Source organism: Zingiber officinale, chromosome 9A, assembly GCF_018446385.1.
Source record: "Zingiber officinale cultivar Zhangliang chromosome 9A, Zo_v1.1, whole genome shotgun sequence".
NCBI classification, from domain to species: Eukaryota; Viridiplantae; Streptophyta; class Magnoliopsida; order Zingiberales; family Zingiberaceae; genus Zingiber; species Zingiber officinale.
In genome coordinates this window covers 35,012,048-35,039,754 of record NC_056002.1, presented here as the reverse complement: position 1 = coordinate 35,039,754, position 27,707 = coordinate 35,012,048, and the positions used below count along the sequence as shown (strand labels likewise).

The 27,707-nt window shown below is 37.7% G+C and overlaps 1 long non-coding RNA gene across 3 annotated transcripts; it reads right to left on the bottom strand.

Moving 5' to 3' along the window:
- Positions 1-17,156: 17,156 nt before the first annotated feature.
- LOC122020199 lies at positions 17,157-21,004 on the bottom strand. Of its 3 annotated transcripts, none has more exons than XR_006122152.1 (6): positions 20,480-21,004; positions 19,148-20,371; positions 18,808-18,877; positions 18,627-18,734; positions 18,432-18,534; positions 17,157-17,392 (listed from the first exon to the last, which is right to left on the bottom strand). It is a non-coding gene; the product is annotated as an uncharacterized LOC122020199 (long non-coding RNA). The 3 variants fall into 3 exon arrangements; XR_006122151.1 differs by having other exon boundaries at positions 18,448-18,534; XR_006122153.1 differs by having other exon boundaries at positions 18,452-18,534.
- Positions 21,005-27,707: the final 6,703 nt, after the last annotated feature.

Below are 27,707 nucleotides of genomic sequence, written 5' to 3'. Positions count from 1 at the left end.
TTTTTTAGTATTTGAACGTGGTGTAGATGTGGCAACGAAGGAATTGATGAAGAGGTTCCACAACTGTAGATGCTCAAATTTTACCATGCACTAATTAAGAGCATCCACACTACACGATACCCTCAAGAAGCTCCTTTAATGTCATGTCAACATAATGTTAAAAGTAAATCCCTTCATTTTTCTCCGCTATAAAAAACACAAATCTTTTAACAACTTTTTCCTGAGGGTCCCACATTTTCATTAAATATATTTCTTATATCTCCTTTTTATTTTAAGTTATATAATTAAATTTTTATAGAATTTAAATCCATAAATATCTAATAATCGAAATAACATTAATAATTAAAAAAAACATAAATATTACCATATATCAAATAAAAAATATAACATTATCACAATTAATAATTTTTTTTACTGATTACAGCCATAGCGTACCCAAATATATTCAACCAAGTCGGCTCGAAGTTGATGCAATTGATTATCGCTTAGCTCGCAATTTCTCCGGATATATTCTTGGAATTCTTAGGTGGGGCCTTGAAATATTTGTGATGAAGGATCTCCTTCATCATCCGACCAATTGACTACTGCATCACCCTCATTCTCAATAATCATGTTGTGTAAAATAATACATATATACATAATATCCTTCAAATTATCCTTGTACCAAAAATCGTACTAGATCTCTTATCATTGTCTATCGAGATTGGAGCACTCTAAATACCTGCTCGACATCCTTTCTCACGGCCTCCTATCGTTTCTTAAATATTTTTCTCTTGGGATCCTGAGGGCATAGAAAGCTCTGACAAAAGTAGCTCATTCTGGATAGATCCCATCGGTCGGATAATATCCTTTTGTATATTGTGTATTGTTAATCGTAAAATTAACCTCGAGACGTTGTTGAATAAAAGTGATTCGTTAAGCACGTTGATACCATTACGCGACCTTATAATCCCCAAAAAGATATGCCATATCCACAAGTCTGTAGATGCGACTGCTTCAAGCACAATGGTTGGAACGCCATGACTCCCCTAGTAAATTAGTATTTCCAAGCGACGGGACAATTTTTCCATTACCAATGCATACAATCAAGACTACCTAATATGTCAGGGAAGTCGTGTCTATGTTCATGCATTTCAAGCAAATATTGAATATCAACAGCATTAGGTCTTCTTAAATATTAAGCCCCGAACACTTCAATTATGCATCGACAGAAGTTGAATAAGCATTGGATACATTTGTTTAAGCAATCTGTAGGTACTCATCATAATGATCAGCAGAGACTCCATATATCAATTGACGGATAACCACCGTACATTTCTGAAGTGGCGATAAGTCTTTTTTTCCCGTCGCATCGACTTTAGATTGAAAATATTTTAAATGATTTTTCAAGGCATCGACTATATGAAGGAATTGTTGATGCAATCATGCCCTGGATGTTTTCAATGTGTTGACAACTATTTAAGTTTAGGTTAATACGTTTGGATCTAACGTGTGTTGCAAGTTTTGCAGGAAAAAGTCCAAGAAGGTCGAGTACTGGAGTCTTGGCAGGAAAAATCCTTGTAGGTCAGAAGACCGGGTGTAAGGCAAGAGAAGTCCAAGAAGGTCGAGGACCGGAGTCTTGGCAAGAAAGTCCAGGGATGCGTTCATCTGGCATGAGGTATTAGTTGGGAAACCAGCAATCAATCGATTGGTAAATCGATTGAGGTGCATAACTATGGAACAGAATACTGTTGAATCGATCAGCCGATCGATTGGAGGAAACCAATCGATCGACCGATCGATTGATATCCTCTGCTCGAGAGCACAGAGGGAACTTGGATCGATCAGCCGATCGATTAGAGGAATCCAATCGATCAGCCGATCGATTCACATGCTTTCTGCGCAAGAACACAGTGCGAACCTGGATCGATTAGCCGATCGATTGGAGATAACCAATCGATCGGCCAATCAATTCACAAGGTTTCTGCACGAAGGAGCAGTGCGATTTTGAATCGATCAGCCGATCAATTGGAGGTAACCAATTGATCGACCGATCGATTTAATCCACTTCTGTACATAAGAAATATACGGCTGAATCGATCCAGTGTTGGCCCAATCGATCGTAACGGCGCTCAACGACTATATTTGAATCGATTAGAGATGTGCTCAATCGATCGACGACGACGATCACGTGAGAAACTGGTACTTTTGAAGACGAATAAAAAGGGGAGATGTACTGTAGCGAAATACACACTTGAATATGTTGGACCCCATGGTAGTTTTGATGTGATCAACCAAGTTGGTTAGGTCCTGCTTTGTGTTTGATCCCTGTGTCTAAGTGTGCAGGAGCTTTGGAGCGCGGGAAGTCGAGCGGAAGACGCAGCTAGCGAGAAGGACGACACAGGAAGGGAGCCGACGGACTCGGTGCGTCCGAAGGACGAGAGAGCTGTGGAAGAGTACTTCGGTGAGCATGAAGAACGTGCGCGGCGTTCGAGGGACGTTAAGCCAGGACGGAAGGCTGCTCGAGGAGAAGCCGGAAATTGGGTTCGGGTGAGCCCTATTTTGGTTGGCCAGAATCACCCAAAAGAATGGAGCGTCGGAAGTTGAAGAAAGCAAGCAGGAATTTGAGCTGCTAGCTTGGAGGCACCTCCATCAGGCTTGGAGGCGCTGTTGGGACCTTGACGTCCGCTAGAGGGGGTGAATAGCGGCTCACCCAAATCGATCACTTCCTATAATGTTAGTGCACAGCGGAAATACAAAAATAACTACTAACAAGAGAAAACAAACCTAACACGTTAATTTAACGTGGTTCGGAGATAAAGCTCCTACTCCACGGCTGTCCGTAAGGTGGACGATCCCGATCCGTCGGTGGATGACTCCCCGGAAAACCTCCGGCTAGCTCAAGCTCCTTGTCGGTGGAGAAACCTCGCCACAAACACTTGAATACAAGCACACCGATCACACGAGGGCTTGAGAGACTCTAATAGGCTTTAACCAAGTCTATTTCGTCAACTTCAACCAAGCTTCCAATGCTTGGTTATATAGGCCACGGGTTAGAAAACCCCGCCTACCAGTTAACTGCCAAAACATGCAGTCGACTGCCCTTCATGGAAATTCGACCGTTGTAGCCCAACGGCTTGATACCAACCCTCTGTTCGCTACCAGTCGACTGCACCAGTCGACTGATGAAACCACCAGTCGACTGCTACAGTAAACCCTAATTTGGGATTTTGTCCCGAGTACATCCACTCAGCACTCGTTCTCGCCCGACCAACCTAGACCTAGCCTTCTAGCCTCCTCCATCAGCCTTGCGTCCCTCGGATGCCTCCCCATCCTTCACGTCTTGCCTTCTGGAGCTTCCATTGGCCTTGTCATTGTTGTCGGGTCTTCCTTTGCCAAGATGTCGCGCCTTCGGGACTTCATCCATTGCCAAGTCACACTTGGACTTACGTTGCCAAGACTACATGCTTGGACTTTCCTCCTTTGCCAAGATCACACTTGGACTTACGTTGCCAAGACTACATGCTTGGACTTACATTGCCAAGACTCACCCTTGGACTTTCCTTGTTGTACCTGTATCCTGCACACTTACAATGCATATCAAATACAACAATAAATCTAACATAAACCTTTGCTCAAACATCAAAACCTAGGGTACCCAGATTGCTCCAACAGGCGCCTCCAGCTTAAAGGCGCCTTCAGGCTTGTTGAAGGCGCCTTCAACAAGTCAAACTGACTGTTTCGAGCTGCGGATAAAGTTTTATCTGCTCACCCGTTGGAGGCGCCTTGGACCCCTATTGGAGGCGCCTTGGACCTTCGAGATCAGATTTCCAGAGGCTATTTAAAGGCCCCTGGAGCTAGAAATTCATAACAACTTAAGCAATCAATACTGTAAGTAATTCCTAAGCAACTAGTGAGCTTCCAAAAGTGTAAAAGGCTTCTCCGCCTTCAGAGAAGGAGATTTTTGTTAATGCACTTTTCATCGCCCTGGATTAACAACCCTCTTGGTTGTAACCAGGTTATTTTCTGTCTCCTTAATTTAGTTTCTATTATTTTACTGCTGCTTTTATTTTTGAGTTGAAATCCGAGGAGGGTATAGTTTTAATTTTTTAGGAGCAATTCACCCCCCTCTTGCCGGCCTCCGCTGCACCTACAATTGGTATCAGAGCCTGATCACCTCAGAAGGACTAACCGCCAATTGAAGCACTACAATCAAGACGATGGCCGGAGCGAACATCCATCCCCTGAAGTTCGACGGAGACTTCGCCACATGGAAGCGTAAAATGGAGGTATTTTTTAAAATTGAATTTGACATTCTTTTAATAATGAAATATGGCTATGCAGTTCCAAAAGATAAGGAGGAAAACACCTGGATGAAAAAGGAGCAAGCAGATTTCGTCGCCAACGGAAAGGCTGAGTTCCACCTACTCAGCGTTCTGTCGCCTCAGGAGGTAAATCGGATCGGAAGCTACGACTCCGCGAAAGATCTCTGGGAAAAATTCTTGGAGCTTCACGAAGGTACCTCCGAAGCAAAGCTAGCAAGGCGTGACATCCTCCGGACCCAGTTGCCGAACCTCCGGATGAACCAAGGCGAGAAGGTAGCGCAACTCTAAGCGAGGATCAAAGAGATGATAACTCAACTCAACAACCTTGGAGAAGAAGTAACGAACCGGGACTCGATCCGGTACGCGCTCAACTCTTTCCCGAGAACTCCCGATTGGGCCTACTTAGTAGATGCGTACTACATCTCTAAGGACTTCGAGGTAAGTACTTTAGAATAATTGTTTTCTACTTTTGAACTTCACGAATCTCGAGTTGCAGAGCCCAATGGAGTGGAGAAGATAAGTCAGAACATTGCCTTAAAGGCAAAAATAAACGGTTCTGACTCAGAAGCCTTAGTCGACGAATCCGAAGCGGCACTACTAGTAAAACGCTTCAATAAATTTTTTAATACTAATAAGTTTAGATCGCAGAGGCATCAACGAAAGAAAAGGACGATTCGTTGCTACAAATGCAACGAAGAAGGGCATATCAAGGAGGACTGCCCAAAATTGAAGAGCAAACAGAAGGATAAGGAAAGGAGCAAGAATCTAGCTCGACCCAACCTAAAGGCCACGTGGGATGATTCGTCGTCCTTCGAATCAGAAGTCGAAGAATTCTCAGGAATAGCACTGATGGCCAACCATCAGCTAGAAGAAACATCTAGCTCAGAGAAGAGCATCGATGAAGGGGGAGGAACATCAGAAGAAGAAAGCAGCAGTGAAGGGGGAGCGTCACCAGATCAGGTAAGTAAGGTACGCAATCTAACCCCGACTCAGTCTTTTAAATTTATCAAGTCTCTGTCCAAAGAATTAGATCAATTAGAAAAAGAAAATACTGAATTGAAATTGATCCTTGCAAAAGCATGCCCAGTAGAAAAGTATGATAATTTAAAGTTAGAAAATGAAAAATTAAAAGTTGAAATTGAGAAATTGAAATATATGATGCATGCTTAAATAAATTTTCTAAATCAAAATTAAGAATTTATAGAAAATTAAATTAGTACATTAGAAAACACCAGGGTCAACTTAGAAAAGTGCCCAAAAATCATGTACCCACTAAGTTTTTGACCAACCCTGTAGGAAGGAACCTTTATTAGGTTCTAAAATCTTTGCTAGTTTAAACTTCTCTTTTAAGTTAAAAGCTTATAGTGAGAAAATTAAACATTGAAATTCTTTATGGAAGCTTTGTCTAAGGAAGTGGTTGTTGCTCCAATAACAAGAAGGCCTAGTGCTTCGCCACCACCTGGAAGCTAAAATATTGAAAGAAAATATTTAATTAACTTTATGAAAAAGCATTAAACAAGAATTAAATAATTCTTTGAAAGTTTTTCAAATATTTTTGAGAAATTCTAAAAAATCGATTTTGACTTAGAAATTATTGTGAAAAAGTCATAGATTTTTTTCTCTTAGAATTTTCTTTAAATCTTAGTTATTTTACTAAGAATTATTTTTAAAAAAATAATTTTTCCTTGAAAATTTTTTGGAAAAAACCTCATTCTTACTTAGATTTTTTTTTTTGAAAAATTCAATTTTCTGAGATACCATTTTTATTAAATAGAAATTTTATCTAAAGTTCAAAATTTTTTCTAAAATATTTTTTGAGTTCTCACCCCATTTTTGCTGTGATCAAAGGGGGAGAGAAAGGTTACAAGTTATGGAGATAGGGACAAGTTAAGGGGGAGTTAGAAAGTTTAAAATTTTAATATTTTTTAGTTTAAAATTTTTATATTTTTCTAAAATGTATTGCAATTTTATTTATTGCAAAACTTATGTTTAACATGCTAGTTTAGTAATTTTTCTTTAAAATTATTTTTTTTGTCTGTTTTTAACCCTAACTTGAACTTGGGTTGATGCACATCAAAAAGGGGGAGATTGTTGGACCCTGTGGTAGTTTTGATGTGATCAACCAAGTTGGTTAGGTACTGCTTTGTGTTTGATCCCTGTGTCTAAGTGTGCAGGAGCTTTGGAGCGCAGGAAGTCGAGCGGAAGACGCAACTAGCGAGAAGGACGACACGGGAAGGGAGCCGACGGGCTCAGTGCGTCCGAAGGACGAGAGAGCTGCGGAAGAGTACTCCGGTGGGCGTGAAGAACGTGGGCGGCGTTCGAGGGACGTTAAGCCAGGACGGAAGGCTGCTCGAGGAGAAGGCTGGAAATTGGGTTTGGGTGAGCCCTATTTCAGTTGGCCGAAATCACCCAAAAGAACGGAGCGTCCGAAGCTGAAGAAAGCAAGCTGGAATTTGAGCTGCCAGCTTGGAGGTGCCTCCATCAGGCTTGGAGGCGCCTCCAGCTTGAAGGCACCTTCAGGCTTGTTGAAGGCGCCTTTAGGCTTGTTGAAGGCACCTTCAACAGGTCAAACTGATCGTTTCGAGCTGCGGATAAAGTTTTATCCGCTCACCCCTTGGAGGCGCCTTGGACCCCTATTGGAGGCGCCTTGGACCTTCGAGATCAGATTTCCAGAGGCTATTTAAAGGCCTCTGGAGCTAGGAATTCATAACAACTTAAGCAATCAATACTGTAAGCAATTCCTAAGCAACTAGTGAGCTTCCAAAAGTGTAAAAGGCTTCTCCGCCTTCAGAGAAGGAGATTTTTGTTAGTGCGCTTTTCATCGCCCTGGATTAACAACCCTCTTGGTTGTAACCAGGTTAAATTCTATTTCTGATTTATTTTCTGTCTCCTTAATTTAGTTGCTATTATTTTACTGTTGCTTTTATTTTTGAGTTGAAATCCGAGGAGGGTATAGTTTTAATTTTTCAGGAGCAATTCACCCCCTCTTGCCGGCCTCCGCTGCACCTACAGAATACTTATTGTGCTAAGCAAAAAGAGAGCTCTCCAAGTGATTTCAAAGCAAAAGATTTTGGGTCTCTTCCTCCTAAGCCTAGATCTCATCTTGTAAGAGGAAGAGGCAACCTTGTAAAGGTTTCTCCACCTTCGTTTGTGATAATGAGAAGGAGAAGTTCATATTGGAACTTGATAGTGTGGGTATGTGCCTTGGATTAGTTACCTCAAGGAGGTGGAGACCAAATAAACCAAGGAGTTAGCATTGTTTTCTTGTTTTTCTTGTCTTTCATTTCTCTCTATTTGCTTTCGCTAACAAGTTGTAGGTGAAAAATCGAAGAAAGACTATTCACCCCCCTCTAACCATACGCAAAGGTCCTATCAATTGATATCAGAGCTAGGTTCTCATCGAAAGAACTCATTGTCAATCGAATCATCAAGATGACATTTCAAGAGGGATATAACTCCGCTCGACCACCTTTCTTTGATGGCAACGATTTCGCATATTGGAAAGGTAGGATGGAATATTATTTGATGAATGATATTGAAAATTGGTTTAGTGTTGTGGATGGATTTGAAAAACCAAAAGACGAATTGGGAGCACCCCTTCCAACCAAGGATTGGACAAAAGAGATGGCAAAGAAGGTCTAAGCAAATGTAAAAGCCACAACAGCCTTACAATGTGGACTTTCAAAGGAGCAATTAAGCAAAGTAGGACCATTCAACTCCACCAAAGAGCTTTGAGAAAAGATCATTGAATTAAATGAGGGATCAAGCGAATCTAGGAGAGCCAAGAGAGATCTTTTGTTGGGGCAACTCCAAACCTTCACCATGAAGACCAATGCAACCGTGAGTCAAATGCATGGAAGATTCAAGGAGATAGTAAATAGACTCCATGTAATAGGTGAGAAAATTGACAATAGGGATCTAGTAAGATATGCCCTTCAATCTTTTCCTAGAACCACTTTATGGGCATCAATGGTTGATGCGTATAAGGTATCTAGAGATCTCTCCTTGGTTAAGCTTGATGAATTGTTTTGCGAGTTTGAACTTCATGAACAAGCTAATGTGGTTTCAAAAGAGAAAGGTATGACTCTTATTGTAGAAAAGAAGGAAAAGAAAAAGAAGAAAGAAAAGAATGTGGAATCCTTATCATCCGAATCCGAGCAAGAATCATCAGATAGTGATGATGAAATGTCGGTAAGTGAAGTGGCACATTATATCAAGAAGATGATGGGAAGATCAAGGAAATTCACGAGAAAGGATGTAAAGAAAATGTTTCAACCTTCAAAAGGTAAAAGTAGTCAAAGTTCAAGTTTTAACACTAATGCCATTTGTTATGGATGTAACAAGAAAGGACACATCAAGCCAAATTGTTCGGAATTGAGGAAGAAAGAGGAAAAGGAGAAGAAGAAGGAAGCTATGGTGGCTCAAGCTACTTGGGATACACCAAACGTTGACTCATCGGATGAGGATGAATTATGTCATGTGATCTGACATATGGCATTTATGACATTTGAAGATAACAAATAAGAGTCAAGTCAAGAGGAAGGGTTAAGTGAAGAGGATTCATCAAGTGAGAAGGAGTCAAGTGATGAATCATCATCAAGTGATGATGAGGTAAAAGAATCTCCCAAAGTAGAATTTCTTTACAAAACAATTGCTCATCTCAAGAATGCTTTTGCTAAGTCACAATCTAGAGTGAAGACCTTGAAGGGAAAACTTAGGATCATTAGAAATTATGCATGCATGTCTAGTGAGTCAAAAATGCTCAAAGAAGAAAATGAAAAATTGAAGGATGATGTGATTGAATTAAGAGCATGTTTAGAGAAATTCACAAATGGATCCAACTATCTAGATATGATTATTAGAGATCAAAGAGTCGTTTACAACAAAGCCGAAATAGGATATAGACCTAAAGAAAAAGGAAGTTGCATATATGTCTTTAATAAATGGTACTAGAAATAATGCACTTAGAAACAAAGTCAAGAAAAATCTTAAAGGCAAGGTAAAACAAGCTTGGGTGCCTAAGAAATATTTGAATGACATTTCCGAATCAAGTGCATGGATACCAAAGAATTATGTGTTTTATATTGTTTAGGTAGAAGAGAAGAAGGATGCAAGTATGTGGATTGTGGATAGCGGTTGCTCAAGACACATGACCGGTGATGTGAGCAAGTTCTCCACAATAAATTATATAAAGAAAAGAACGGTATCATTTGGGAATAGTGGGAAGCTCAAGATTATAGGTAAATGTACAATTGAGGTATTACCCATAATTATCATTCATAAAGTCTTATTGGTTAAAAATATGGGGTTTAATTTGCTTAGTGTTAGCCAATTATGTGATGCCGGATATAATGTAGAGTTTCACCCCAATAATTGTTTAGTTAAGCACAAAAATCTTGAAAATGTTGTGTTGAAAGGATTTAGAAAAGCAAATCTTTATTATATTGATCTTTCATATGCTTCTAACCCCTCTATTAAGTGTTTGATATCAAAAGAAGAGGAAGGATGACTATGGCATAGAAGACTTGGACATATCAATATGAGGAACATAGCCAAGGTAGCTAAGATGGAGCTAGTAAAGGGACTACCAAAGATCAATTACATCAAGGACAAATTGTGCGATGCATGCCAAGAGGGTAAGCAATCAAGGTCATCACACAAAGGTAAAACCTTAACTAGCACTTCATTACCATTAGAATTATTGTATTTGGATCTTTTTGATTGTCATAGAACACCTTCCTTGGTAGGTAACAAATATTGTTTGGTGATAGTAGATGATTACTCTATATATACTTGGGTTTACTTCTTGAAACATAAGGAGAAAACTTTAGAAACAATTATAGGGTTTACCAAGAGGGTAGAAAATGAAAAGAACCTTAAAATTGATAGAATTAGGAGTGATCATGGTGGAGAGCTCGAGAATTTGAACTTTTCTAAGTTTTGTTTAGAAAATGGCTATAAGCATGAATTCTCTTGTCCAAGAACACCTCAACAAAATGGTGTAGTGGAGAGGAAGAATCGAGCTTTACAAGAGGCGGCTAGAACCATGCTCAATGCATATTCCTTACTGAGCTATTTGTGGGCCGAAGCCGTTAATACCGCTTGTTACATTCCAAATCATGTCTTGATTCATAAGTTTTTAGGGAAAACACCTTTTGAACTATGAAATGGCAAAATCCCTACAATTCACTATTTTAAAGTCTTTGGTTGTAAGGTTTATATTCTTAATACTAAAGATGACTTAGGAAAATTTGATGCCAAGTTCAATGAGAGAATTCTAGTTGGATACTCATCTACTAATAGAGGATATAGAGTATACAACAAAAGGACTCAAACGGTTGAGGAATCATCCAATGTTGAGTTTGATGAATCTACTAGTACTTACCCTAGGAAATCCCCTATTGATAAGGATATAAGTGAACAAAATCAAGACGTTACTCAAGAAATACAAAATCTACATTTAGAGGGTATTGATCAATGGGGAGGAAGAGATGGCTCGGATGATGAAAGAAACAATATAGACAATGATCCTCCCAAAGATGATGATTCCATAACTTTGAGGACCGTAAGGCATCATCAAGATCATCCTATTGATCAAATATTTGGAGACGTGACCCAAGGGGTAAGGACTGTTGGTTGCTACTCGGAAAACCTAATGGTTCCACTGTACAAAAATTTTGTACAAAGGTCTGAACCTTTTCCTAGCTACCATGTGTTCTTTTAAATTAAACTTGGATCGCTTGCGGAACTTAACACGTTTGATCCTAAGTTTAATTTATTTGTTCTTTTAGGTTTAGACTTGGATCTCCTGCGGAACTTAACATGTTCGATCCAAATCACGTAGGTCACGAAGATAATTAAATATCTATTTCCAAAATCGACTTCCAGTACTGCATGGCGAGGCACTTGGCCTTCTTGGATATGAGAGCAACCACCACCGACTAAACAAAGCCTTTTAAGGAAATTAAATATTTAACCTTCCCATAGTAACCCTAGGTTAACCGCTAAGAACAATCAAATCACAAGGAAAAGAAAAAAATAAAAGAACACAACTTCGAAAACTAATTCGAAAAACTAGAATCACATGCTTTTTGTATTTGGTATTTTTACAAAGAAACAAAACTAACATGATGCGGAAAACAATTATTAGTTATACCTTTCTTTGTGAATAATGACCTCTTGATCTTCTACCGTATTCCTCTTCTAATCTCGGACGTTGTGTGAGCAACGATCTTCCGAGACGAGAACCACCTAGCACCTTCTTCTTCTTCCTTCAAGTTTCGGCCAAGCACAAAACCTCCAAAGGATGAAGAACTTTTTCCACCAACTAAGCTCCAAGGGATGCAAGCTTTTTCTCCTTCTTCTCCAAGCTAAGATCCGGCCACCACTTGATCTCCAAGAAAGATGAGAGGTTCGGCCACACCAAGGAGAAGAAAGACTTTGAAGAAGCCGGCCACACCAAGGAAGAAAAGAGGGAGAAAATAGAATAGAGGTTGTATCTCATGAAGGCACCCAAACCCCCTCTTTTATAATCCTTAGCCTTGGCAAATAAGGAAAATTTAATAAAACATTCCTTAATTCTTTTTCCATTGAAAAGGAAAATTTTAATTAATTAAAATTAAAATCCTTTTCATAATGCATATGGCCGGTCACATCAAACAAGCAAACTAGGAGAATTTTTCACTAGAAAAATTAAAGCTTCTTAATTTACTTCCGGAAAAATTTTAAAATAAAATTTCTCTTTAATAATCCCTTCATGGTTGATGCTATAAAAGGAAATTTCTATAATTTTAAAATTTATCTTTTCAACATGTGGATGATTTATAAATAAGGAAAGTTTTTACCAAAATTAAAATCAACATTTTAATCTACAAATAAGGAAAGAGATTTAACTCCTCTCTTAATCTTTTGTAGAATCTTATAAAAGGAAATATTTTAATTTTTAAACTCTCTTTTAAATCATGTATTCCACATAAGAAAAAATTTAAAATTAAAATTCCTTTTCTATTTTTAATGGCCGACCACACATAGGTTGAACCCATGCTTGGGCCGGCCACAATCAATCCCATCTAAACATGGTTTGGTCGGCCCTTGCTTGGGCTCCAAGCAAAGCTTGGCCGACCCCCTTTAGGTGGGTGTGAAGGTGGGTATAGTACTCTATAATTAAGAGGCTACGATAGGGACCGAGAGGAGGAATTGATTTTGGTCTCCTGATAAAATTAAGCATCCCGTGTTCGTCCCGAACACACAACTTAATTTTATCAATAATAATTCATTCCACTAGAGAACTATTATTGAACTACCGCACCAATCCCAAATTACATTTTTGGGCTCCTTCTTATTATGAGTGTGTTAGTCTCCCTGTGTTTAAGATAATGAATGTCCACTAATTAAATGAGTTACTGACAACTCACTTAATTAATATCTTAGTCCAAGAATAGTACCACTCAACCTTATCATCATGTCGGACTAAGTCCACCTATAGGGTTTAACATGACAATCCTTATGAGCTCCTCTTGGGGACATTCTCAACCTAGATTTCTAGGACACAGTTTTCTTTTATAATCAACAATACACACTATAAGTGATATCATTTCTCAACTTATCGAGCTTATTGATTTATCAAACTAAATCTCACACATTGATAAATTAAAGAAATAAATATCAAATATATGTGCTTGTTATTATATTAGGATTAAGAGCACACACTTCCATAATAACTGAGGTCTTTGTTCCTTTATAAAGTCAGTATAAAAGAAACAACTTCTAATGGTCCTACTCAATACACTCTAAGTGTACTAGTGTAATTATATAGTTAAGATAAACTAATACCTAATTATACTACGACCTTCCAATGGTTTGTTCCTTTCCATCTTGGTCGTGAGCTACTGTTTATAATTTATAAGGTACTGATAACATTATCTTCTGTATGTGACACCACATACTATGTTATTTACAATATAAATTAATTGAACAACTACAAATAAATATAGATAATTTGACCAAATGTGATTCTTTATTCAAAATAAATGTCTACAAAAGCTTAGACTTTCAGTATACACTCTAACAATCTCTCACTTATACTAATGACTAAGTTATCATATCTGCTGCCATACATCTAATTCTCATCCCCTCCACATGCCGATTGAAAGCTTTTGCTGGAAGGGCCTTAGTGAAAGGATCTGCCAGGTTATCTGCTGATGCAATCTTGGCGATGACAATTTCTCCTCGCTTCACGATATCTCGTATCAGGTGGTACTTGCGCTCTATATGTTTACTTGTCTTATGGGCTCGTGGTTCATTCGAGTTTGCAACTGCACCGCTATTATCACAATAAATTTTGATGATTTTGGGCAAACCAGGAATCACATCTAAGCCCATTAGAAAGTTCCTGAGTCATACTGCTTCTTTAGCTGCCTTAGAGGCTGCTACATACTCAGCTTCCATGGTTGAGTCTGAAACGCATTTCTGCTTAACACTCCTCCATGCAATGGCTCCACCTCCTAAAGTAAACACATAGCCTGACGTAGACTTACTGTTGTCCCTATCCGATTGGAAATTTGAATCCGTGTAACCTACAGGGAGCAAATCGTCTGCTTGGTAAACTAGCATATAATCTCTAGTCCTTCTTAGGTACTTTAATATATGCTTTATCACAGTCCAATATCCTTATCCAGGGTTACTCTGATATCTGCTAACCATGCCCACGGCAAAATAGATATCAGGTCTCGTACATAGCATTGCATACATAAGGCTTCCTACAGCCGAAGCATAAGGAACTCCTTTCATGTCCTCTATCTCCTTTGATGTCTTTGGAGACATCTCTTTAGATAGAGCTACTCCATGCCTAAAAGGTAAGAAACCTTTCTTGGAATTCTGCATGCTAAAACGAGCAAAAATTGTATCTATATATGAAGCTTGGGACAGACACAACATTCTTTTCTTGCGATCCCTTATAACTTTGATCCCAAGAATGTGTGCACAATCTCCTAAGTCCTTCATATCAAATTGTTTGGACAACCATACCCTTATGTCCGATAATACTTTGACATTGTTGCCAATTAACAAAATATCATCTACATATAGTACAAGAAATACCACCATGTTTCCGTTACACTTCTTGTATACACAAGACTCATTCGGACACTGAATAAATCCATATGACTGGATTACTTCATTAAACCGGATGTTCCAAGACCTTGAAGCTTGCTTCAGTCCATAAATGGACCGATTGAGCTTGCACACTAGATGCTCTTTGCCTTTTTCAATGAACCCTTCTGGTTGCTTCATATGGATGTTTTCTTCAAGACTTCCATTAAGGAAAGCTGTCTTGACATCCATTTGCCAAATCTCATAATCCATATAAGCGGCAATGGATAAGAGTATCCGGATAGACTTAAGCATGACTACCGGTGAAAAAGTCTCCTCATAATCGATTCCCTCTTTCTGAGTGTACCCTTTCGCAACAAGCCTTGCTTTGAAGGTTTCTACCTTCCCGTCTGTCCCTCTTTTCCTTTTGTAGATCCACTTGCATCCAACGGCTTTTACACCATCAGGTGGTTCTACAAGCTCATATACTCTATTTCATAATTCATTGCCTTTTGACAAGATACTGCATCTATATCTTGGAGTGTTTCGTCATATGTTCGGGGATCAGGTTCATGTTTACCCGGGATCAAGTTCGAAGACTCTCCCAAAAACATGAATCTCTCAGGTCCCCTCACAACTCTCCCACTACGACGAGGCACCGTCTGTGGTTGTGTATCATGTGTGACATGTGTTGCAGTCTCTTGTGGTACTTCATCTTGTACTGTTGGTACTAAAGTAGACGTGTTCTCTCTAAGTTCTTCTAAAACAATTTTGCTACTGGGCTTGTGATCCATTATATAGTCTTCTTCTAAAAACTGGGTATTGGTGCTAACAATGACCTTCTGGTCTTTAGGACTATAAAATAAACCACCTTTCGTTCCTCTGCGATAACCCACAAACACGCGAACTTCTGTATGAGATTCTAACTTATCAGCATCTGGTTTCAGCACATGTGCTGGACTACCCCAAATCCGAATATGTCTTAGACTGGGCTTTCGCCCATTCCACAATTCTGTGGGAGTAGAAGATATTGATTTATAAGGTACTAAGTTCATAATGTGCGCTGCCGTTTCCAGAGCGTATCCCCAAAACGAATTTGGTAATTCTGAATAACTCATCATCGATCTAACCATCTCCATAAGAGTCCTATTCCTTCGTTCTGCCACACCATTCTGTTGGGGTGTACCAGGTGCGGACAATTGGAATTGAATCCCGACCTCTGATAAGTAATTCCTAAACTCTCCTAAGAGGTATTCGCCACCACGATCAGACCGTAGTGTCTTGATACTTTTACCTAGTCGTTTCTCCACATCAGCCTTGTACTCTTTGAACTTATCAAAGCACTCGGACTTGTGGCGCATTAGGTAAATGTATCCGTATCTTGAATAATCGTCTATAAAAGAGACAAAATATTCAAAACCACCTCTCGCCTGGATAGACATAGGACCACACAAATCAGAATGAACCAATTCTAACGCTTTTTTGGCTCTATACCCCTTAGCCTTAAAAGGCCTCTTGGTCATTTTACCTTCCAAGCAAGATTCACAAGTTGGAAAATTTTCCAACTCTAATGAACCCAATAGTCCATCGGCTACAAGCCTTTGAATCCTACTTAAGTTAATATGACCAAGCCTTAGATGCCAAAAATACGCTTGGTTCATTTCTGAAGGTTGTTTTCTCTTATTAGAGTTAGAAGATGTGTTATAAATTTCCATATTTTACTTTGTGGGAGAAATTGGATTTAAAGTATATAAATTTCCAACTAATGCACCAGAATAGATAATCACTTTATTTCTCTTTATAACTACATTGTTATTAAAGGAAACAGAATATCCATCCAAATACAGTTTAGAAACTGAAATTAAATTCTTTCTAAAACTGGGTACATAAAGACAATTTCTAAAAACCAATTTTTTATTCCTATCAAAAGATAAGTAGACGTCTTCCACTGCAACAGTCGCCACCTTAGTAGCATTGCCCATGTAGACAGTTATTTCTCCTTCATATAGTCGTCGGGTTTCCTGGAACCCCTGCAAAGAATTACAGACATGATCAGTGGCTCCCGTATCTACACACCAGGTGCTGGTAGATAACACCGCTAAACATGTTTCAACAACTAGAGCATGAGATATACCTTTGTTGTTTTGATTCCTACGAGGGCAGTCCGCCTTCCAATGCCCTGACTGCTTGCAGATGAAGCACTTGCCCTTCGGCTTCTTCACTCCAGCTTTAGGTCCTGTACTCTGAGATTTATTCACCTTCTTTGCTGAGCTAACTTGTTTCTTTTTCTTCTTTCCTTTCGGTTTATAAGTAGAACCATTTTCAGCATAGTGAATCTGAGAATTGTGATGAAACAAACCTCACTACAAGAAAAAAGCTAATAGACAACGCTTTTAAAGCGTTGTCTTTGTGCCTGAAAGAGCGTTGTTAAAAGCACTGTTATTAAAAGTCTGCTGAACGACAACGCTTTTAAAGCGTTGTCGTTTGTAGCAAAGACAACGCTTTTGCAACGCTTTAAAAGCGTTGTGTATTTTTTTGCAAAAACATCTTTATTGCAACGCTTTAAAAGCGTTGTTGTTTTTGGCAAAGATAACACTTGTGCAACGCTTTAAAAGCGTTGTCTTTTAAAAAAAAAAAATTTAAATCTATTTACAAAATCATTTTTTTATATTTACAAAACTATTAATTTTCTTTTACCATGTACAGATTCAAATTTAACATATAAAATAGCATTAATTAGCTCAGCTAATGATTTCAAACTCGTACCAAACAATAGAATTCAACTACAAAGTATTAGTATTTACAGGAGAATTCAACTATACACAAAGACTAAATATTTCTGTTTCAAGTAATTACTGGCATTCAAGTTTAAAACAAAAAAAGCACAAAATAGCTAGCCGGTCTCGAAGACAATGATCTGCATGTTTACTTCTACTAGATATATTGATCAAAATGGATTGACGGCTTGAGACTGGGACAAAACACCTACCACTGTGTATCTGTCACAGAAAACAATACCATCAGTATTATGCAAAAGAAATTTTCGATGATAATAACTAAAAATAAAGGTCACAGTTCACACCATACAATAATTTACAAAGCCATGTGTTCTTAGATAATTGCATAGAAAAATTAAACATTCCAACTCACTGGCCAACACCCAAACATGCAGAAGTACTAATTAAAGAGAATTCATTAGTAGTGATCACTATTGAAAGCATCTCCATAATGATCATTTCCTCCATGAACAATGACATCTTGTCCTGAAATTTCATTGAAGCATGCAAATCATGCAAGTTGGTTTGCTCATTAGTGGCCAGAAAAAGGGTTATGGTATCAGAACTTAGTTGGCGTGGGCATTTCTTGTAAGAACTTGATGTTCTTGGCACCTTCATACTTGCTGAGAATAGTCAGAAACGATGTGACTTAAAGAAATTATTCCATTGTAATGTAGCAATCTATATAGAACAGAATCCAATCTGACAAAAATAAAGCTTGTGGTTCAGAGTTGATTATTCGTTATGTTTGGTTTGTGAAATGGATGTTAGAGTACTAATTCTTATGGAATTGCACGTGGCTTCCAGTTTCTAAGAGATACTTGTTGTTCCTTCTCATTGTAGGAAGAAAGTTGTCGGTCAGCCGGGCTAACGAACATTAGACGAGTTCCTACAAATAGTACTTCATTTCTTGTGTATTTTGTTTCATGAACAACAACACTGTTGGAATATTCAAAAAGGTTTCATCTTTAATACTGAACAGAAACCCTAATTTGGTGTCTAACATGATTGAAAAAGATTGGAAAATAACCTTTCAAACTTTGCATAAAGTTGGTGGAACTAGTTTTTCCTCCCTTTGAATGTTGCAGAGAGCCTTTATCAGTGTTAGGCAATGCTAGTGACTTTATCATTCATAAAGCAAGTTATAAAAGTCTAATCAACATGCATAAACTCATATTCCTAAACTCATCTGATGTTTTTGGGCCATCAAGAAGGTAATGAACTTACATAAACTTTAGCTAAAACAAGGTAATGAACTTACATAAGTTTGAACGCACCTACTCATAAATATAATCTTATATACATTCTGCCAACTCCGATCGCACCTCATCAATTTCTTCTCGAGAATACTCCGCTTTTGTGAACTGTGACATTAATGAAAAAAAATCAACATTGACTTTGCAAATTTTAAATAGTTTATTTCAAATAATTTGAGACATAAGAAAGAAAATATTACTATAGATCGTAGTGAATCTCTCTCGATAATTTCAACTTCTTCAACAATTTGGTAAATAAATCGTATCACATAATAACCACATTGTTTGACATCTTGTTGTCAAGGAGCCTATGGTAATTAGAGACAAATTATTAATGATAAACATACACATTAAAATATATGTTATAAAAATTACACATACCTTTACTACTAACCACATAGCCTTTTTTCTACCTTTCGTTCCCTTGTTTGAATTAAACAATCTCAAGGCCCTTCATACATTAATGATTTTTTATATATGAGTTTTGTATTAACGTAAATGCTTAATAAAAAAGAAATATGAATTCACATTTCCACTATATATTTCCAATCCTCATCATGAATGCGGTGCCTTAGAGAATCCAACAAATAAATAACTTCATTATAAGGGTCAATGACAGTGAGAATCCAATGGAAACTATGCACAAACACATAATTAGTGCATATAATTCAGTAAATTTTTGAAAGACAACAATGGAAAGTGATGTTTTATTTTTACTTACCCGATGTTACATGGCACCAATACTAGTGTTCATGTGATTTGGTTAGGTGCTGAGAATTTTAACTCTGGCAATGGATGAGAGAAAAAACACAGAACACCAGCTTGCTTGGAAAAAACTGAAAATGGAATTGACCTGCATTTCTTTTTATTAAAATAAAAGTCAAATACAATGAGAAATGCAAATATATTTATCATTCCTCCAACAATAATAAATAGCAGAAGCAAAAGTCTTTTAGCTTGAGAACTAATCTTAAAAACTATGGAAAAAAAACAAATGTAGAAGGGCATTGTACCAAACGAGATACCCGTTGTGTTTGGCTTTGATCAAATCATGCTCCACTATTGTGGTTTTTGAATGGCAATAAAATTTTCAGATATTATCCTTGGTGTTTTAAGTTACCTCCAAAACCCAAGTGTTAATTGATTGACAAACTAATTTGTAAATCAGTTTTCATTTTCATTCTGGGAGGGCTTGAAAATTAAGGACACAATATGGGAAAATTTATGATGGGGATGTAATTTGGTATAAAATAAATAGTGTGCGATTTGATCAAAAGATTAAATACAAAGGGTGTGATTTGGTAAAATGACTGATATTGGATGGCTTTCAATGGTAAGTTCTACAGCAAATGTGCGATGTAAACAACAATATCATATCATACGACATTTACAATCCAAGAAACTCAATAGAGGTAGAAATAGGCCTTGGAAGCTGGTAAAGACTGACGAAGTAATTTCTGAACAAACAAATAAATAACTAGGAATAAGCTTACCTCAACACAATAATTATTTCATTTAGGAAAACAATGTCTACAAATAACAAGAGTATGATTTGTTCAGTGAAATGATGCAACTCAAACCTTTAGCTGATTTTGATTTCCTTTATCTTTTATTTTATAAAGACTAGAACAGGCAGAACGATGAGCATACACTAGTTTGCACTAAAGGGAGCATCACCAGGCTTTCGATTTAAAGTTTTGATGGTTTGGGGAAGATATCAGGTGTGCCGAAGTGCAGTCATTGTCTTCCTCAACCTCAAGACAGAATCAAGAACGAAAAACAAAAAAGCAAAGAAAGAGGGAAAAAAAAAAGGAAAACGCAAGCAAAAAGGGGGGAGTTGTTCGGCTGCTCTCTTTGTCAAGTAAGGGCTCCTCTCAAGAAGATGAACAGGACAAAGCACAGATTTATATGCTGAAACCCAAAGTACTTCACTCCAAAACCAACCCTGCAGCCATGGAAACCACGAAAGCAAAGATCTTGAAACTTTCCCAACCAAGTTATTTAAGACGACGAAAACAACCAACTAATCAAGGAATCATAATAGAAATCAAACCTGGTATATCGCATCGAGTCCGTCCTCTTCGACCCCTCCCACTTCAGTGGAACGTAAGGAGCGCAGGATATGAAGGAGGAGGTGGCGGAGAGGGCGAAGAGAAAGAAGGTGAGCCCACCGACGACGCAGGAGCCAGAGATGCTTCGCTGGTTCGAAGCTGCAAAGTTTCCGGCACCGTGCAAGAATAGATCGAGATCGCCAGACGACATAAATCATGAATCCAAACCTCTAACTTAACTCGTCGGCGTTCGCGGTCGCCGCCCGCCCCTCCCTCAACCTCTCTTCGCTTTCTCGATCTGGTCGCCACTAAAACCCCGAAGCGAAGGAAATGAGGATAAAAGGGGACGAACAAGACGGCGTCAGGCGCATTAATAATAACGAACGGAAACGATCAAAAACGAGAGGAGTTGGAAGGAGAGGGCGTGAGAGGAGGAGTTGGATGGAGAAGGCCAGCGTGCGATGAGGAGTTGGGAGAAGGGTTCGGGATCAAAAACGATCGGAAGATAAGGAGTTGGATGGAGAAGGGCCGGCGTGAAACTAGGGGTTTTCTACTCCTTACTTGATCCAACGATTTGGATTAATTTAGATTTAGACGAGAACTTAACTATAGACAACACTTTTTAAAAAACGTTGTCGTAGACACTAAAGAAAAAGCTATTAGACAACGCTTTTTACGAAGCGTTGTCTTTGACCCATAAAAATCACTAATAGACAACGATTTTTAGAAAAGCGTTGTCTATTAATCAGAAAATAATGAAATAGACAACGCTTTTCACTAAAAGCGTTGTTTAAAAAAAATAGACAACGCTTTTTAAAAAAAGCGTTGTCGATTAAGTGTTGTAGAATCCCAATTTTCTTGTAGTGCCTTCTGCTGCCTGAAGTTCTGTTAGTAGTTCCGCCAATGAATATACCCTTTTATTCATATTATAATTCAGGCGGAATTGCTCAAAACTTCTAGGTAGTGTTTGGAGGATCATATCGATCTGGGTTTCCCTATCAATTTCTCCTCCAAGGATTTGTATTTCGTTTAGATAAGCCATCATCTTTAGGATATGATCCCTCACAGGAGTACCCTCTTGCATGGTGGTCGTCATTAGTTTTCTTATGGCTTCTTACCTAGAGGCCCGATCCTGGTGACCAAAGAGTTCCTTGAGATTGTTCATAATATCATAAGCTGTTGGTAAATCTTGATGCTGATGTTGCAATACATTTGACATTGAAGCCAAAATGTAACACCGCGTCATCTCATATGCTTTTACCCATTTCTTATGATACTCAATCTCCTCTTGGGTAGATTCACCATTGGGTGCATCAGGGCAAGGCTCAGTCAGTACAAACTTATAGCTTTCAACAGTAAGAACAATGTCCAGGTTCCTTTTCTAATCTATATAGTTAGGATCAGTAAGTCTATTCTCTTTTAGTATGATGACCAGTGGATTGAAAGTCATCATAAGAATCACAAATAACTTTTGGTCAGAACTCTAAATTTAGAATAATATTGATTCCTCAAACAATACTATTTTAAATTAACCAACACCTCAAAACACCGTAAATTTTGTATGCCACGATAGTGTGGACATATACAAATTCAACATTTGTAAAAGGAGGGTGTAACCCATTAATTTTATTATCTTGTCAACCTAACTTTTTGACAAATAAAATTAATAGTTGGTTTCCTTTGGTCTCACGAATAATAGCAGTGACTCCGATGGGGAAGATACTATTAGACGTGTCTAAGTGTATACCATTACTTGACACTAAGTCTATTAATAAGATTGTGCCCCTTCCGATGGGGAAGATCACATGCTCTTAATTAATTTCCTATAGTCATCCAAAATGGAAGTTTGAGCTAGTGATCCACAAACAAACTCATCCGATATGGAGGAAGGCACTCAGAGCCAACGCGCAAGCTTGTTTGCATCACTTACAAACCAGTAATGGAGACCGTGGAATTTATTTAAAATCCCTCTCCCACTTAGTTATTTAAAGTGAGGAATTTTGACTATGCTAGCCTACTTAACATGCATACTAATAAGCACACACAACACAGCATAAAAGCAATAAATAGAAAAACTAATTTTCAACTATTATGACTTTTATCTATTGTTGTCCTCCGTGTGTTGCCATCCCTAGCTGCTGTCATTTTTGGCCACCACCACTGGGTCTAGTTGTCGCATCCATCTTGCTCCTTGTTCCGCTACGCCTCTGGTTCTCAAAAGGTTCCACGCCTTGCAAGACTCGATCCGCGACATAAATGAAATTTTACATTTTTTGATCCTATATTCCTCGAAGGAATGTACTGTTGGTTGCTACTCAGAAAACCTAATGGTTCCTCTGTAAAAAAATTTTGTACAAGATCTGAACCTTTCCTAGCTACCATGTGTTCTTTTAAATTAAACTTGGATCGCCTGCGGAACTTAACACGTTTGATCCCAAGTTTAGCTTATATATTCTTTTAGGTTTAGATTTGGATCTCTGGAACTTAACACGTTCAATCCAAATCACCTAGGTCACAAAGTTGATTAAATATTAATTTCCAAATTTGGCTTCCAGGACTGCATGGCGAAGCACATGACCTTCTTGGATATGGGAGCAACCACCACCGCCTAGACAAAGCCTCTTAAGGAAAGTTAATATTTAATTTCCTTGAATGACTCTAGGTTAACCAAAAAGAATAATCGAAGCACAAGTTTGAAAAGAAAACAAAAGAACACAACATCAAAAACTAATTCGAAATCTAGAATCACATGCCTCTTGTATTTGGTATTTTTACAAAAAAATAAAACTAGTATAATGCAGAAAATAATTACTAGTTATACCTTTCTTTGTGAACTTTCAATGACCTCTTGATCTTCTACCGTATTCCTCTTCTAACCTCGGATATTGTGTGGGCAATGATCTTCCGAGATGAGAACCACCAAGGCACCTTCTTCTTCCTTCCTTCAAGTTTCGGCCAAGTAAAAACTTCCAAAGGATGAAGAGCTTTTTCCACCAACCAAGCTCCAAGGGATGCAAGAAACAAGCCTCCTTTCTCTCTTTTTCTCCAAGCTAGATCCGGCCACTTCTATGTCTCCAAGAGGTGATGAAGTCTCGGCCACAAGAATGAGAAGCGAGAAGTGGAAGGGGAAACTCTAGGGGTCGGCCACACCTAGGAAGAAAAGAGAGGAAGAAAAAGAATAGAGTCGTTCACCATGAAGGCACCTCTACCCCCTCTTTTATAATCCTTGGTCTTGGCAAATAAGGAAATTTAAATAAAAATTTCCTTAATTCCTTTGCCATGAAAAAGAAAAATTATTTTAATTAAAACAATTTTCTTTTTTCAATTGCAATGGTCGGCCACCTCTTTCCTCAAAACAAGGAGAGTTTTAATTAAAATAAAAATTAAAACTTCCTAATTTGTTTCCAGAAATTTATAAAAATTTCTCCAATAATTTTAATCCCTTCATGTTTGGTTAATAAAAAGGAAATTTTATAAATTAAAATCTTTCTTTTAAACATGTGGATAATTTTCAAAAAGGAAAGTTATCTCTAAAAATTAAAGTCTCCTTTCAATCTACAAATAAGGAAAGATATTAAATCTTTTCTTAATCTTTTGTAGAAACTAATAAAAGAGAATTTTTAATTTTTTAAACTTTCTTTTAAATCATGAACATGATTAAAAGAAAAGTTTTTACCAAAATTAAAATCAACCTTTTAATCTACAAATAAGGAAAGAGATTTAGCTCTTCTCTTAATCTTTTATAGAATCTTATAAAAGGAAAGATTTAAATTTTAAACTCTCTTTTAAATCATGTTATCCACATAAGAAAAATTTTAAAATTAAAATTCCTTTTTATTTTAATAGGGCCAGCCACTTAAGCTTGAGTTCAAGCTAGGGCCGACCACATGAATTCACCCATGAACCAAGCCATGGCCGGCCCTAGCTTGGTCTCCAAGCTAGCTTGGCCGGCCCCTATAGGATGGGTAAGAAGGTGGGTATAGGTGGGTATAGTACTCTATAATTAAGAGGCTACAATAGGGACCGAGAGGAGGAATTGGTTTTGGTCTCTCGATAAAATTAAGCATCCCGTGTTCACTCCAAACACACAACTTAATTTTATCAATAATAATTCATTCCACTAGAGAACTATTATTGAACTACCGCACCAATCCCAAATTACATTTTTGGGCTCCTTATTATGAGTGTGTTAGTCTCCCTGTGTTTAAGATGTCGAATGTCCACTAATTAAGTGAGTTACTGACAACTCATTTAATTAATATCTTAGTCCAAGAGTAGTACCACTCAACCTTATCGTCATGTCGGACTAAGTCCACCTGCAGGGTTTAACATGACAATCCTTATGAGCTCCTCTTGGGGACATTCTCAACCTAGATTTCTAGAACACAATTTCCTTCTATAATCAACAACACACACTATAAGTGATATCATTTCCCAACTTATCGGGCTTATTGATTTATCGAACTAAATCTCACCCATTGATAAATTAAAGAAATAAATATCAAATATATGTGCTTGTTATTATATTAGGATTAAGAGCACACACTTCCATAATAACTGAGGTCTTTGTTCCTTTATAAAGTCAGTATAAAAGAAACAATCTCTAATGGTCCTGCTCAATACACTCTAAGTGTACTAGTGTAATTATATAGTTAGGATAAACTAATACCTAATTACACTACGACCTTCCAATGATTTGTTCGTTTCCATCTTGGTCGTGAGCTACTGTTTATAATTTATAAGGTACTGATAACATGATTCTCTGTGTATGACACCACACACCATGTTATCTACAATATAAATTAATTGAACAACTACATTTATCATAAATGTAGACATTTGACCAATGTGATTCTTATTTCTAGATAAATGTTTATACCAAAAGCTAGGCTTTTAGTATACATCCTAATAATCTCACACTTATACTAAAAGACTAAGCTGTCATATCTGCTGCCATACATCTGATTCTCAACCCTTCAATATGCCCATCAAAAGGTCTTGCTTTAAGGGCCTTGGTGAAAAGATCTATAGGTCATCATCTGATGCAATCTAGGCGGCAACAACTTCTCCTCGTTTATATGATTTCTCGTATTGGGTGGTACTTACACTCTATTGTGTTTACTTGCCTTATAGACTCATGATTTCTTCGAGTTTGCTACTGCACCACTATTATTACAATAAATTGTAATAATCTTTGGACAAACCAGAAATCATATCTAAGTCTATCTTGAGGTTATTGAGTCATTCAACTTTTATGACTACCTCAGAGGCTTGCCATATACTCAGCTTCTATGGTGGAGTCCAGAAAAACACCTATGCTTATCACTCTTCCATAGTTATGACTTTACCTCCTAAAGTAAACACAAAACCCCGAGGTTGACTTACTATTGTCCCTATCCGTGTAACCCACAGGGTCCAAATTAACTGCCTTGTAAGCTAGTATATAATCTTTAGTGCCTCTAAGGTACTTCAATATATGCTTTATTGCAGTCTAATGTCCTTGTCTAGGGTTACTTTGATATCTGCTAACTATGCCCTTGGCAAAACAGATTTCTGATCTCGTGCATAGCATACATTAGGCTTCCGACAGCCGAAGCATAAAGAACTGCCTTCATTTCCTCTATCTACTTTGATGTCTACGGAGACATCTCTTTAGATAAAGTTATTCCATGCTAAAAAGGTAAGAAACCTTTCTTGGAATTTTGCATGCTTAAAACGAGCAAGGATTTTTTTTTTTGAAGCTTGGGATAAGTAAAATATTCTTTTCTTGCGATCCTTTATTACTTTGATCCCAAGAATATATACATTCTCCCAAGTCCTTCATATCGAATTGTTTGGACAACCATACCCTTACTTCTGACAACATTTTGATATTGCTTCCAACTACCAAAAATGTTATCTACGTATAGTACAAGAAATACCACCACGTTTCCATCACACCTTTTGTATACACACGACTTATCTGGTTACTAAATAAATCCATAGGTATGGATTACTTTGATAAACTAGATGTTCCAAGACCTTGAAGCTTTGCCTTAGTCCACAGACTGATTGAGCTTGCACACAAGATGCTCTTTGCCCTTTGCAATGAACCCTTCTGGTTGCTTTATATGGATGCTTTCTTCAAGACTTCCATTAAGGAATGCTGTCTTGACATCCACTTGCCAAATAGATAAAAGAATCTGAATAGACTTAAGCATGGCTACCAGTGAAAAAGTTTCCTTTTTCATCAAGCCTTGCTTTGAAAGTTTCCACCTTCCTGTCTATCCATCTTTTCCTATTGTAGACCTATTTTTACCCAATGGCTTTTATACCATCTGGTGGTTCTACAAGCTTCCAGATTTTATTAGAATTCTAATTCTGTATTCATTGCTCTTTGCCAAGATGCTGCATCTTTATCTTGGAGTGCTTCTTCGTATGTCCGGGATCAGACTCATGTTCATTTGGGATCAAGTCCAAAAGACTCTCCCAAAATATGAATCTCTTAGGTTGTTTGATAACCCTCCCACTACGATTAGACACTGTCTATAATTGTGTATCAATTGTGATACGTGTTGCAGTTTCTTGTGATATTTCATCTTGTACAGTTGGTACTAGATTAGACATGTCCTTTATAATTTCTTTTAAGAATAAATTTACTTATAGACTTGTGGTTTATTATATAGTCCCCTTCTAAAAATCAGTCATTGATGCTAACAATGACCTTCTGATTTTTAAGACTATAAACCTACTTTCGTTTCTCTAGGATAACCCACAAACAAGTGAATTCCTATCCAACTTATCATTCTCTCTCTTCAGCATATGTGCTGGACTACCCGAATCCGAATATACTTCAAAATAGGCTTACGCCTATTCAGCAATTCTATATGAGTAGAGAGTTCTGACTTTGGAAGGTACTATGTTCACTTTCTTTTTCAGAGTATATCCTTAAAACAAACTTGGTAATTTTTTGAATAACTCATCATTAATCTAATTATTTCCATAAGAGTCATATACCTTCTTTCTACTACACCATTCTGTTGGGGTGTACCAGATGCAGTTAGTTGGGATTGAATCCCTACTTTTGATAAGTAACTCCTAAATTGTCCCAAGAGGTACTTGCCACTATGATCTTACCATAGTGACTTGATACTTTTATTTTAACGTTTCTCCACATCAGTCTTGTACTCTTTGAACTAATCAAAGCACTTAGTCTTGCGGCACATTAAGTAAATGTATTTGTATCTTGAA